We start from the raw sequence: 13,677 nt of genomic DNA on the forward strand, positions 1-13,677 counted from the left end.
ACCTAATTCTGCAAATTAAAAGAAAACCAGATAAAAAAAATATTTGGAGAAAAATCTTACAAGCAGTAATTTGAACTTCGACTCGCCATCACAACAGTCATCTCTGCATTGTACATCTTGTTGTTGCTGAAAACTGCCTCAATCTATTCAAGGCATGACAAAATAATCAGGAAGTAATTAATTTTTAATATATTACAAATAACAAATAAAAAAATCAAATTAGATATAATTTGAAACCGAGTTGTAGTCAACACATCTTTAAATTTTTCTTCAACATTTGACAGAAGCAAATACCTCAAAATAAGCAAAAAAGTGGAAAAATACTTCAATTATGATGAAGCTACAGGACATGATACATCAAGTCATGCTATAAGACTTACAAGTACTTAAGAAAATTTTCACTTAATTTGGATTCCATCAAACCTTAAAGGGTTAACATATGGACAGTTTGGCACTTGAATTCTGAGAAAAGAAAGACTTGGCACTACCTATGCAGTCCAAGTATTTGTTTCAAAATTGATTTGAGGAATAGTCACGTGTAATCACATATTTAAAAAGAGATGCTACACTTTCCAATACACAAGGTAATATGAAATTCATAGAAGTACACTACAATCACATGCATGTGCAATCTAAAAGTGTTTATCAGCACAAAGCATTTTAGTACGACAATCAAATAGAAATTGCTTTTACATTCATTTTAGTACAAAAATCAAATAGCAACTGCTTTTACATTTTAACAGACTTCCTTTTGGACAAAAAATGATATCTAAGAAAGCTATCTACCAACATTCCTCCCTTAGTCTAGCACAAGTGGGGTGTCCAAAACACAAAAACAAACTGACATGATTGTACATTGTTCTACAGAAACATATTCGTCCAATTGAAACAATGTGCAGTTGATAACACTAACCATCAGCAATACGAAAACATTGTTCAAAGCCACCTAGAACCGACACAATAACATTGTTAAACCGTTAACATATTCAATTCTTTCCAAACATCTCAACTGGAAAGCTAAATAAACAGATCATATAACATCACCATCATCCCCCTGGAATCGCACAAAATCACACCTCTAACTTATCTAGTAACCAAGCAACATCCGGGAAGCAAGTGTACTGCCCAGAAAACAGTCCTCACATACAAATAAAAAAGATCAATTACATCCGACAACCCATTACATCGAATCATCAAAAAGAAATCCAAGTCTCAACTTCATATGGACAGAATCAACAGATCTAGGCAAGAGACCAGAATTCCATTCACATTTCAAATCATCCAATCTGAAAACTGGAATCCATACATCAACCGCTAATCCAAATCCGATCTTCCACAAATTAATTTCGACAAGTAAAGCTAAGACAAATTGGAAATAACTGAAAACCAAACTCAATTACTACTTCAACATTCACAAAAAGAACAAGTAGAAGTCAGAGGGAGAGATCGGGAGATGAAGATACCATCGAAACGCTCTTCGAAGAAGACTTTAGCGGAGGCGCAGGCGAAGAGGAGGCCGAGAGCAAACCAGTCAATATACAAAAAAATCCTCTGAATAAGCAAAAAAAAAATACAACCAGTCAATATACAAAAAAAACCACTAAATGATCAGCTATTAAGCCCTAGAATTTCAAGATATAACATCACAAAAAAAAATCTTCCCATGTAGACAGTGAAACAGAAAAAGAACCGAAAAGCCAAAAAAAATACCGAAATACTACCTGATATTGATATTCAACCTACAAAAACAAAAAAAGAGGAGCAAAAAATTTAAAAATAAAGTGAAGACGAGGGAATGGAGATCCCGGGAGGGGATGTAGCGACTATGACTTGAAACGGAGGGAGGCGGAGGGGGGAATCCCAGGGCTGGTGGGAGATGGGGCAGTTGTGATGTTGCACAAAAAAAAAATTTCCCATGTAGACAGTGAAACAGAAAAAGAACCGAAAAGCCAAAAAAAATACCGAAATACTACCTGATATTGATATTCAACCTACAAAAACAAAAAAAGAGGAGCAAAAAATTTTAAAATAAAGTGAAGACGAGGGAATGGAGATCCCGGGAGGGGATGTAGCGACGATGACTTGAAACGGAGGGAGGCGGAGGGGGGAATCCCAGGGCTGGTGGGAGATGGGGCAGTTGTGATGTTGGGTGTCGGAGAGGGAGATGATATGGCGACGGAAGAGGAGGGAACCGAGAGAGCCCGAGGAAAAAATAGAGAGAGGGAGAGAGGAAGAGAAAGGAACGGAAAAAAAACGAGGAGAAAAGGAAAAAGAGAAGAGAGGCGGCGTTTTAGTCTAACCCAGGTCTCGGCGGAGGAGAAGGGAACGGAGAGAGTCTGAGGAAAAAATAGAGAGAGGAGAGAGGAAGAGGAAGAACGGGAAAAAAAAAAGAGAACAGAAAAGGAAGAAGAGAAGAGAGGCGGCGTTTTTAGTCTGACCTAGGCCTCGCGCAATGCGCTAGACACAAAACAACGGAGGTCACGTGAGAACGACGAATCACGTGAAAAACGACCAAATCCTTGGCACGTGAGAGGACGACGAAACTTTTGGCTGAATTCACTTGGGACGTTATCTACTTATGTTGAAAAGGATGTTTGCCATTTAAGCTTTTAAAGAAGGCTAAATTGATCCTCTCATCAATTATTTGGTGAGTTAATTTTTCAATCATTTTTTAGTTGACCAAGGGTATAATGTGCCTATTAAAATATTTTATGAGATAAAGTACAAGTAATGTAATAGTAGTAGTCTATGGAGGGTTTTATGCATTAAAATGGTCCAACCATTGTGAGGAATTGAAAATTTTTTTATATTTTCTTATAGTTTTCATTATTTTGATAATTAATTAATAATTTTTTTAATACTAATTTACTTGTCTTAATTTTTGTAACTATTTTTAACGATAGAGTCGAGAGTTTTAATTTTTATTTTTATAGTTGGTGCATGCTAAGGTTATGGTGCATTGTGGTAGTGTGATCAAATAGTGAGGTGTGTGCACTAAATTTAATGGATAAGAGCGGATAATAAGTAAGAGAAATTATGTGATTAAAAGTGCTAAGAGTGAATTAGTGAAACATATGCTAAAAACGCAAAAGAGACAAAGAAATAAGTTTGAACCGACTTTCGCCACTTGTCATCGGTTCAAGACATCCCTTGACCAAGACTTTTCTTTCTTTAATCTTCTTATTTTTTTTCTTTTATTTTCCCTTCCCTATATTTCTTAGGGTGTTGGCCAAAATTTTGAAGGAAAAAAGAGAGGAAAAAAAGAAAAAAAAAAGAGGGAAAATAGTTGGATGCTAAATGTTGGCAATCAAAATCATCTTTGACCAAGACCTTTCTTCCATCTTTATCTTTCATTTTACCAAAAACTCTTCCATTTTTCCTTCCTTTTGGCTGACTTTTAGAGAGAAAAAAAGAGAGAAGAAAGTTTCAATTTTCATCTTGCTTTTGCCTTGATTTAGTGAGGAAACTCTTAATCTAATCCAAATAAAGTAGCAACAAGGGGACAAGAAGGCTTGTAGTAGAGTGATTTGGAGAGGAAAGTTTTGGTTTTCATTTTTCTCCTAGGGGTTTGAAGGTATTAAGTTGAGAAACTCTCCTTCTCTTTCCTATCTTGCATTTTATTGGATATATGTCTTGAATATGGAGGTTTGGTGGAAGATATCATGGATTTGTGAAGTTGGTGAACATTTCCAGCTTTGATTTATATTTTTCAACTATGAGATGATAATATCTAGATTTGCTATGGATTTGAGAGTTTTGAGATGAAGATTTCTAGCTTTAGTATGAATTTTTAGCCTTAAAATAGGATTTTCCAGCTTTAGTTCCAAATTTCCGACTTTGGTTGAGAATTTTCAGCTTAGGTATATGATTAATATAGCTAGTTTTGTGGCCAAAATAACCACCCTATATATCTTATAACTTGTAGACTTGATCGAGGCTGTTTTGCCATGAAATTTTAGCTTTGAGATTGGAGGAAAAGTTAAGGCAAAATAGGGGAGATGCTGCCTATTTCTTTTCTTGTAGTATAAGCAAGTGAAAGTGAGAATAGAAGGATGGTTTTTGGTTGATTCGGACTTGGTTTGCTTAGAGTTGCTTGAGTTCCTCTTGGTAGTGATACATAAGCTGAAATTTTGCCAAAAAACTATATATTTTGCAACGAGAAAGTAATGGCCATTTTAAGCATGATTTCTAGTTCCATAAATCAAGTTTTAAACTAAAAGGTTTTAATCGTTTTCTTTTAAAAAACAAAAAGGAGCGTGCATGTATCTTGTATACGATTTGCTAAGTGTTATAAGGTTCATTTACATGATTTTCCTTTGATATTAACAAGCGAGGGTTGTATATTTTGAAACCCTTTTTGATTGCATTTTGCTATACGACATTTGATCGCAGATCTTGAATCCGGCCAGGGAGTTAGGCTCGAACTTCATTTTGATAAACAATAATCATTGGTGAGTGTTTCACCTGTGTGACTTGAACTTGTTACTAGATATCTTGACTTGTTATTGGAAAGACGAGTATACACTTTATCATAGTTGACCTAATTTGCTTGAATTCTTGTCAACCTGTTTATTTGTGAATCGACTTGTTTATTTGTGAACCGATATATCTGTGCATGACTTGAAAATCGGTTAGAGTGTCATCTAACCGTCTATACTTGCTTTGGGATCCCATCCCCATCGGTTAGTTGGTCAAATCGGGCCAGCAAAGGTTTGATCGAGGCGACTAATGAACCATCGGACTTGTAACTTGTTATTGGCCTTGGAATACTTGAGTATTACCCTGCTTATACTTGATTGGCGTGCAAGCCCGGGTAAAGGGGGATGATCGATGGTCGGAGATGGCGTGAAGTGGTGATCTACTAGACTTGATAGTGTATTCTGCAGTTGACGGGGTGTCAATGGTTACAAGTTAAGCGGCCAATATAAGGAAAATGTATCCTTTTACTTGAATGTGTTAGTTGTTCTTGATTACTTGTTATTGATTTGCTTAGTTACCGCCTTCTTACTTGTTTTGAAATTGATTCTTTATTTGCATGAATTGTTTTGGAACCTCACTAAGTTATGACTCATCCCATTAGTTTTGTTTTCTTTACAGGGGATACTAATATGGGCGTGTAATTGGTACAGGCTGGATCTTGTCTAGACTTTTAACTTTTGTAATTATAATAGCGTTAGTGCTCGTCTATGGTTAAGTCTTCAATTAGAACTTGAATCTTTTGCTACATGTTGGGTATGTATGGATTTGAGAGAACCAAGTGTATATATATATATATTTTAAGATTTGAAACTGATGCTCTCCTTGTCCTTGGAAGTTATTATTCGTCTTTTAAATTATGTGAACGAGTCCTAGCGAGAGTTAGGCAGACGGTCTACTAAAACCTAGGGTACGCCTTAAGGAGAGGTGGGGTCATTATAGGTGGTATCAGAATCTAGGTTTGAATTGGTTTAGGCGGATTAAATGTTTTATAGTGGTAACGGGTTATATGTGAATGTCTAAGTGTGAAATTCTAAAGAATTAAGTGGCTAACTTGTTTTATTTGTCTAAACCGTTTATTCTCTTGATACTGCTTGTACTGTAGGCAATGGAAATAAACGGTGGGAACGGGAGTTCTGAATGACCTCGTCGAGTACTTAGCTATCAAGAGCGTCCAAGAGGGCCTGTATTTCGATAGGCTCCAGGGCGTAAGGTCAGACATTATGATTGCTGGCGGACCTACTCATATTCCAATAGGGTGGTCCTCGCCATAACGAACGAGAGGAGAAGGTTGGCTAATGCCAATTGTGGAGCCCAAAAGGAGATCAAGCGACTGAGGACAATGTTACGGATGCAAGGGAATAGAATTCGAGAGTTTGAGACTTCTATTCTTGAGGAACATGAGCGAACTAATGCTTTTCGAGAGCAAACACAGGAGATTAATGGTCGTCTCGTTCGGGTGGTAAGAGAAGTGATGGATCGAACGAAAAGCATGTTAACTGAGTGTGGGGTACTCATAGAGGAAGTGATACAAGTGAACTTAGCCGAAGAAAGTCAAGGGAACGTAGCCCTTAATGAATCTGACATTGAACCTGAGGAAGGTCAAGTTGAACCTGAAGGGGAGGTAGAGTCGGCTGGGTCGGTGATGAATTGAGCGAGAGATCTAGGTTTTGTGGGTTGTGCAAGATAATTAGGATATGGTATAGGGTAGTTGGGATGACACGTTACCTTTCTTGTTTTGCTTTTGATATTGAAGTGTTAAAACTGATATATATAGTGCTTGTTTTTGTTGTATGTTCTTTGGTTTTGTTCTATATACTTGACTTTATTAGGTTGACATGTACAATATTTTATGACTTGTTATGGTATGTATATAAATAGAGTGTTTTATTTTAAGTGTATTCTATTATTTTCACTTTATGATTTAGAAATGCTTTTATTGAATTCTATATAGGGCTGCAAACGAGCCGAGTCGAGTCGAGTTTTGGACTTATCGAGCCGAGCTCGACTTAAAAATAGATGGGCTCGAGTTCGAGTTCGAGCTCGAGCTCGACGAGCCTAGAGAATTGAGCTCGAGCTCGACTCGACTAAAAAAAACTAAGCTCAAGCTCGACTCGTTAAAGCTCGCGAGCTGATGCTTGATTTCTAGCTCGCGAGTAGCTCGATTTGTGAGCTCGAATTTTTGACTCGTTAACGGCTCGTTAGCTCGAATTTTAGGAATTAATCTAACAAAAATATCATTTTATCAACTAATTCTTAACCAAATTATGAGCATAATCATAGCTTACAAATCATGCGTACAATTGGCCATAATTTTTCACATTATCATAATAAAAAAAGGCCTACAAATTTTTCACTAAATACAATCATAAATTTAGAAATACATACCACATAAGTCTAGAATTTAAATGCCCAACACTTCATACAAGTTCAACATTCTCGGTCACAAAGTTCAATATCAGAAAATAAGTAAATAACAACCAAAAGCAAGCCAAGAACTTCTTACTACCGAAACATATTGAATTAAAAATTACAAACTAAGCATAGTCATTGAAGTCATAGAAGTCACGAACTTCTTGTCTTCTTAGAAATGTCAGAGGATTCATAGTCCCAGCTCCAACCTGCTCAATACGTCCCAAAATAAATAAGTGCCAATCAAGGAGCTATACAAAAACATCACTAAGCACTTTTGCTGGATGCTTACGGTGAAATGGTAGTCAGGAATGCCAAGAAGTATCAGCCAAAACATCACTGCAAATGCTAAACCAAAATCAGATATTCAATATTAAAAAAAAACTTCCAATAAGCTGAAGTTAAGTTTCCGCAATTGTTCTTTGTAAAATGGCTTAGACAGTGTTTAGCATTCATTGGCTGCTATTTCGGACATGTACTCACTGAACATATAACTAAACTAATCAAGGGGACTGAATCTAGTACCTAGTTGAATGAGGAAAATCTACTCTGTAAGTTAACTAGACAGCTTAAAGCAAGTATTTTACTCAAAGAGGGGAGGAAAACCTAAGCATCAAAATTGTAAACAAGGCATTAACTGGACAACTGTCTTATAATTTAAAGGAGAAATTCATTCAGATTCGAGTGCAAACTAGTCAGTCATATCAGCAGCTTATATTGATCATCCTAATTTTGGAGATGGCACAGTTAAAATTTGGACAGCCCACCAAGACTAACAAGCGCAATTCTCGAAAAATAGCACTTAACCAGCCCCAAAAAAATCGCACTTAACTGCAAAGCCGCTTTCTCTTTAAAGCCGAGGGAAATAAGCAGCAACCGAGGGTTTATGATTTAGTTCCTGATTATTAAGTGTTGAATGCATGATTTACGTCCCTCCCCTAACATCAATTCGGATTCAAACATAGAGAAACATAGAGAAAGAAATAAAGACAGAAAAAGTGCAAAGAACCAACACCTCAAAGCCTCTCAAAACACTGCCTTTTACTAGGAAAAATTAGCTATTAGGTTTGGACAGGCAATAAGCCAACCGAATGTTCATTTTTCTTCACACGTAACACACAGGCAAAAATCATCTTCAAGGAGGATTCTCAATTGGGCATTTCATCGAACAGGTCAAGGGTATAAACAAACTTAGCCATAAAAGCACGGACGATCAAAAAATGATGAACAATCAATCAAGGAAATTGCAATAACAAATTCACAGAGACATGTTTGGGGTTGGGATTTCCAGCGTTCACTCTTGAAGAAGGGAAAACAGAAAACCGATATTTAAACAGAAAGGAAAAGCAAACGGCTTATAGTGATATTGCTTGGTGAATTTTTGCAAGTAATACTGGCAGATTTTGGTGGTGGCAGCGGTGGATTCCGACGAATTGGTGGCAGTTCCGGCTCCTCCTCCGTCGCTTTCTTTTGCTCCGTTTTCTTTCTCAGCCGCAAGCCTCCCCTGCTTTCCCTTCTTCCAGATTTTCTTTCTTTCTGTTTTTTTTTCTCTCAAGCTCACTCCCAATTTCCCGTTTTCCTTCTATCTCTCTCTGTCTCTTTCGTTTAGTCCCCGAAGATCGCCTCCCAAATTCCAGATTTCCCCCTTTTCTCTATCGTTGGCTGCCTTTCACCCTCTGATTTTCTTGCCCGTAAACCCCCTCCTACTCTCTCTGGCCTGGCTTTCGGTTTTTCTTCTTTCTTCCAGCCCCAAAGCTCTTTCTTTTCTCCTTCTTTTGCTCCCTCTATTTTTTTTCCTTGTTCCGCCGTCCGCCGCCCGTTTTCTTTCCTTTTTTTTTTTCAATTTTCCTTGCCTTTCCGAAGTCCCCCCTAGCCTTTCTCCCCGTCGCTTATTTCCTTTTTCTTCTTGCTCCTTCTTGCTCCCTGGACTCCGAATACAGCTGAGCCAACGACGAAGTCGAATTGCTTCGAGAGGAAGAAGGTTTCTCTCGAATGAAGTCGAATTGCAGTCGAATGAGGCCTGAAGGGTAGCAGTGGCGGTGGTGGCTGTGGTCAGCGTGGTGCAGTCATGGGTAGTGGCGGCGATGGCTAGGGCTTGAGAAAGTGTGAAGGAAAGAGTGAAAGACCAAACAGAGATGCGGGAGAGAAGAAGTAACTACAAATGGAATTCAATTTGGGGAAAGTAATTTTTGGTCGCCTTGTCTGATACTCTGATTACTCATTAAGTCATTACTCGAATTCAATGTGTTATAACTTAGTAATTAGCTATATAAATAGGGGTATTTTTGTAATTTCACAAAGCTCGTCGAGCGGCTCGACGAGCTAACGAGTCTAATATAGGATGGCTCGAGTTCGACTCGATTTATAAACGAGCCGCTCGAGCTCGAGTTTGACCGAACTCGAGTCGAGCTTTGACTCGAGCTGCTCGCGAGCGGCTCGAATCGTTTGCAGCCCTAATTCTATAGCTATTTTATTTTGTTTATGCCTATATAGACTATTTTCAAAAAGAGGTATGGAAAGTAGACGAAATCAAGGATGTAGGGCTAGTTGAGGACATAGGACTAACCATGTACGTGGGGTTGGACAAATACAGAAACCAAGAGACAAAAGAGGCGCATCAGGCAAACAACAACTTGAACCAAGAGCCAAAATAGGAGATCAGGTAGCAACGGCAATCCAACAAATGACTAATATTTTAGCACGATTAGTAGAGTAACAGGGTTAAACCCCTATTAACCAGTCTAGAAACCCTGAAATAAGGGAAAATAGGGCTCCAGAGCGGTTTCAAAAGTTCTCTCCTCCCAAATTTCTTGGAGGGCCAGATCCAGAAATAGCGGAGAGATGGTTGGAAATAATGATTAATATCTTCACCGTCTTGAATTATACGGAGGAAAGGCAAGTAAATTTTGCTGTATTTCAATTCGAAGGACTAGCTCGAATATGGTGGAACGTGATTAGGGTTAAGTGGGAAAGGAAGCTGACAGCGTGGATTTGGTTAAATTTTATACAAGAGTTTAATGAAAAATATCTTCCACCATTTATTAACTATTCACTTATGGATAGAGGCGATGCTTCACGATCGGACAGGTCGAACCCTATCCAAACAAATGTAGGAGGGAATAGGTTGAGGGTGCCAGCCAGAGTGTATGCCTTAGACCAACAGCAAGTGTCTAATCCGTCTAAGGTGGTAGAAGGTATGATTCCTGTCTTTCATCGTCTGACTAAGATTTTGATAGATTCTAGTACCACTCATTCTTTTGTAAACCCTAATTTTATGTGTACTATTGATGTGAAAATTGAGAGGCTACCGTATGATTTTGAAGTAAGAACACCTACAGGTGATCAATATTTGCTTGTTAATGATGTGTATCGAAATTGTGAGATCTAGATTGGTGAGCAGAAATTGATAGTAGATCTTATAAGTTTGACCATTAAGGGGTATGACGTTATTATAAGAATAGATTGGTTAGTTCGTCATCATGTTCGGTTAGATTGCAGGACGAAGGTGGTTAAGTTTTGTATACTATGTGAAACAATCTTAAAACTAGATGTGAGGGGTACTTTAGTCTCATCGATCCTTATTTCGAAAATTCGGGTTAGAAAATTGTTAAATAAGGGGGCAAAGTGGTATCTAACCTTTCTAGTTAACACCCCCAGAGAAAAGATTAAATTAGAAGATATGCCAGTGATAAATGAATATCCAGATATTTTTCTCGATGAATTAGAGTTATTGCTTCTCGAGAGAAAAATAGAGTTTAAGATTGATCTGGCACCTGAAACTACACCTATCTCGAAAATCCCTTATCGGATGATTCCCGCTAAATTTAAGAAATTGAAATTGCAATTGTAGGATTTGTTAGAATAGAGATTTATACATAAAAGTGAGTCACCTTGGGGTGCTCCAGTGCTTTTTGTTAAGAAGAAGGACGGAAGTTTGTGGTTATGCATTGACTATCGGGGTTTAAATACGGTAACCGGCAAGAATCAATATTCTTTACCTCACATTGACGAGTTATTTGATCAATTATAAGGGACTGTGGTATTCTCTAAATTGGATTTTAGGCAAGAATATTATCAATTAAGATTAAGAAGGACGATATGCCAAAAACTGATTTTAACATTTGATATGAGTATTATGAGTTTGCGGTGATGCCTTTTGAATTAACTAATTCCCTAACAGCATTCATGAATTTAATGCATCCAGTATTTAAATCTTATTTGGATCAATTCGTAGTAGTATTTATTGATAAAATTTTGATATATTCAAAAACAAAGGAAGAGCATGAGCGACATTTGAGAATGGTATTGCAGACTTTAAGAGAACATCAATTGTTCATCAAATTTAGTAAGTGGGAGTATTGATTGGAGAAAGTATTATTTCTAAACCATATAATTTCAAAAGACGGACTCACTATAGATTCGACTAAAGTTGAAACTATGGCCAAGTGGAAGCAACCAGAGAATTCTAATGAGATTTGTAATTTTTTGGATCTATCAGGGTATTACTGTCGATTTATAAAAATTTTTTCAAGAATTACAGGACCTCTGACAGATTTGACAAAGAAACAGGGTAAATTCATTTGGGACACTAAGTGTGAAACTAGTTTCCAAGAGGTTAAGAGCGATTAAATATGGCACTGGTGTTAGGTTTGCCAAATGGGAATGATAGTTATACGGTATATACAGATGTTTCGAGAGAAGATTTGGGGTGTGTTTTAATGCAAAATAAGAACGTAATTGCCTATATTTATTAGAAGTTAAAATCTCATGAGCGAAATTATCTGACTTATGATTTAGAACTCACAGCTGTTGTGTTTGTTTTGAAGAAATGACGCCATTACTTGTATATGGTGACTTTTGAAGTGTATACGGACCATAAAAGTCTTAAATATCTATTCTTTCAGAAGGAATTGAACTTAAGGCAGCATCGGTGGATAAAATTTTTGAAAGATTATGATTGTACCATTAATTACCATCTAGAAAAAACTAATATAATGATAATGCTTTAAATCGGAAAGCTTAACTAGCAGGTTTAATGGTAGGAAAATGGAACCTGTTAGAAAATATTAGTGAATGGAATTCTCGCCTTGAACCACAGAAAGTTAATTTTGAGAATATTATGGTGAAGTCAACATTGTTAGATCGAATTAAAGAGAGCCAAAAAAAACCAACGATGCAAAAGTGGTTAGAGAAGGTGCAAAAAGGAGAGTTACCTGATTTCAATTTAAGTCTCGATGGAATTTTGAAATTCCGAAATCGTATTGTTGTATCAAAGGACGAAAGGTTGAAAAGAAATATTTTAAACGAAACTCACTGTTCTAGGTATACTATGCATTCAAGTTGTGGCAAGATGTGTCAAGATCTCAAAAGTCTATATTAGTGGGATAACATGAAATCAGAGATTGTTCAATTTATCTAAAAATGTCTTACTTGTCAGCAAGTAAAGACCGAACATAAAAAATCGCTAAGTTTGTTTTAGCCTCTAGAAATACTTGAATGAAAGTGAGAACACATAATGATGAATTTTGTGTCACAGTTGCCACGAACTCAAAAAGGTCATGATGCGGTTTGGGTAATAGTGGACCCATTGACTAAGTCAGCACATTTCTTGTCGGTTAATATGAAGTATTTTTTTGAAGAAACTTGCCAAATTTTATATGGATGAGATTGTGAGATTACACGGGATATCAGGGAGTATAATATCCAATAGAGATTCTAGATTTGTTTTCATATTTTGGTAGAAGTTAAAAGAGGCTTTAGGGACTAAATTAAACTATAACACAGCCTATCATCCTCAAACAGATGGACAGTTGGAAAAAATCATTCAAACTCTTGAAGACATGTTAAGACATGTACTATGAATTTTAAAGAAAGTTTGGGCCAACATATGACATTACTTAAGTTTGCTTATAACAACAGTTACCACATCTCTATTCAAATGGCACTATATGAAGCGCTTTATGGACGAAAATATTGATCACCGATCCATTAGGATGAAATAGGAGAGAGGAAAGTTATGGATTAAACAACAATACCATGGGTTGAGAAAGCGTATGAAAAGATAAAAGTAATTCGTCAGGGGTTTCAAACGGCCCAGAGTAGACGAAAAAGTTATGCTGACCATCGGAGAAAGGATTTGAAGTTAGAAACTGGAGACAAGATATTTCTTAAGATTATTCCATTAAAAGAGAAGATTAAGGCAGGAAAAGGAAATAAATTACAACCAAGATACATAGGTCCCTTCAACATACTCCAATAGATAGGAAATGTGGCATATTGATTGGAGTTGCCAGCAAATTTATTCCGAATTCACGATGTTTTTCACATTTCTTTACTTAAAAAATATCATCCAGACCCGACTCATATACTGCCGCCAGAGGATATTGAGTTTGAAGAGTCTCTAACCTATGAGGAACGACCTATTCAACTACTAGATCGAAAGGTGAAAGACTTGAGAAATAAACAAATCCCACTGGTTAAGATTCTGTGGAAACACCATGAGGTAGAGGAAGCAACCTGGGAGTTAGAGGTGGACATGCAAGAGAAATATCCTGAGCTATTTACGAGTAAAGGTATGAATTTCGAGATCGAAATTCTTTTAAGAGGTAGAGAGTGTGAGGACTTGAAAATTCTTTCATATTTTCTTATAGTTTTCATTATTTTGATAGTTAATTTATAGTTTTCTAATACTAATTTACTTATCTTAATTTTTGTAACTATTTTTAATGATAGAGTCGAGAGTTTTAATTTTAACTTTTATAGTTGGTGCATGCTTGGGTTATGGTGAAT

This window comes from Coffea arabica, chromosome 2e (genome assembly GCF_036785885.1).
Source record: "Coffea arabica cultivar ET-39 chromosome 2e, Coffea Arabica ET-39 HiFi, whole genome shotgun sequence".
Taxonomy (NCBI): Eukaryota; Viridiplantae; Streptophyta; class Magnoliopsida; order Gentianales; family Rubiaceae; genus Coffea; species Coffea arabica.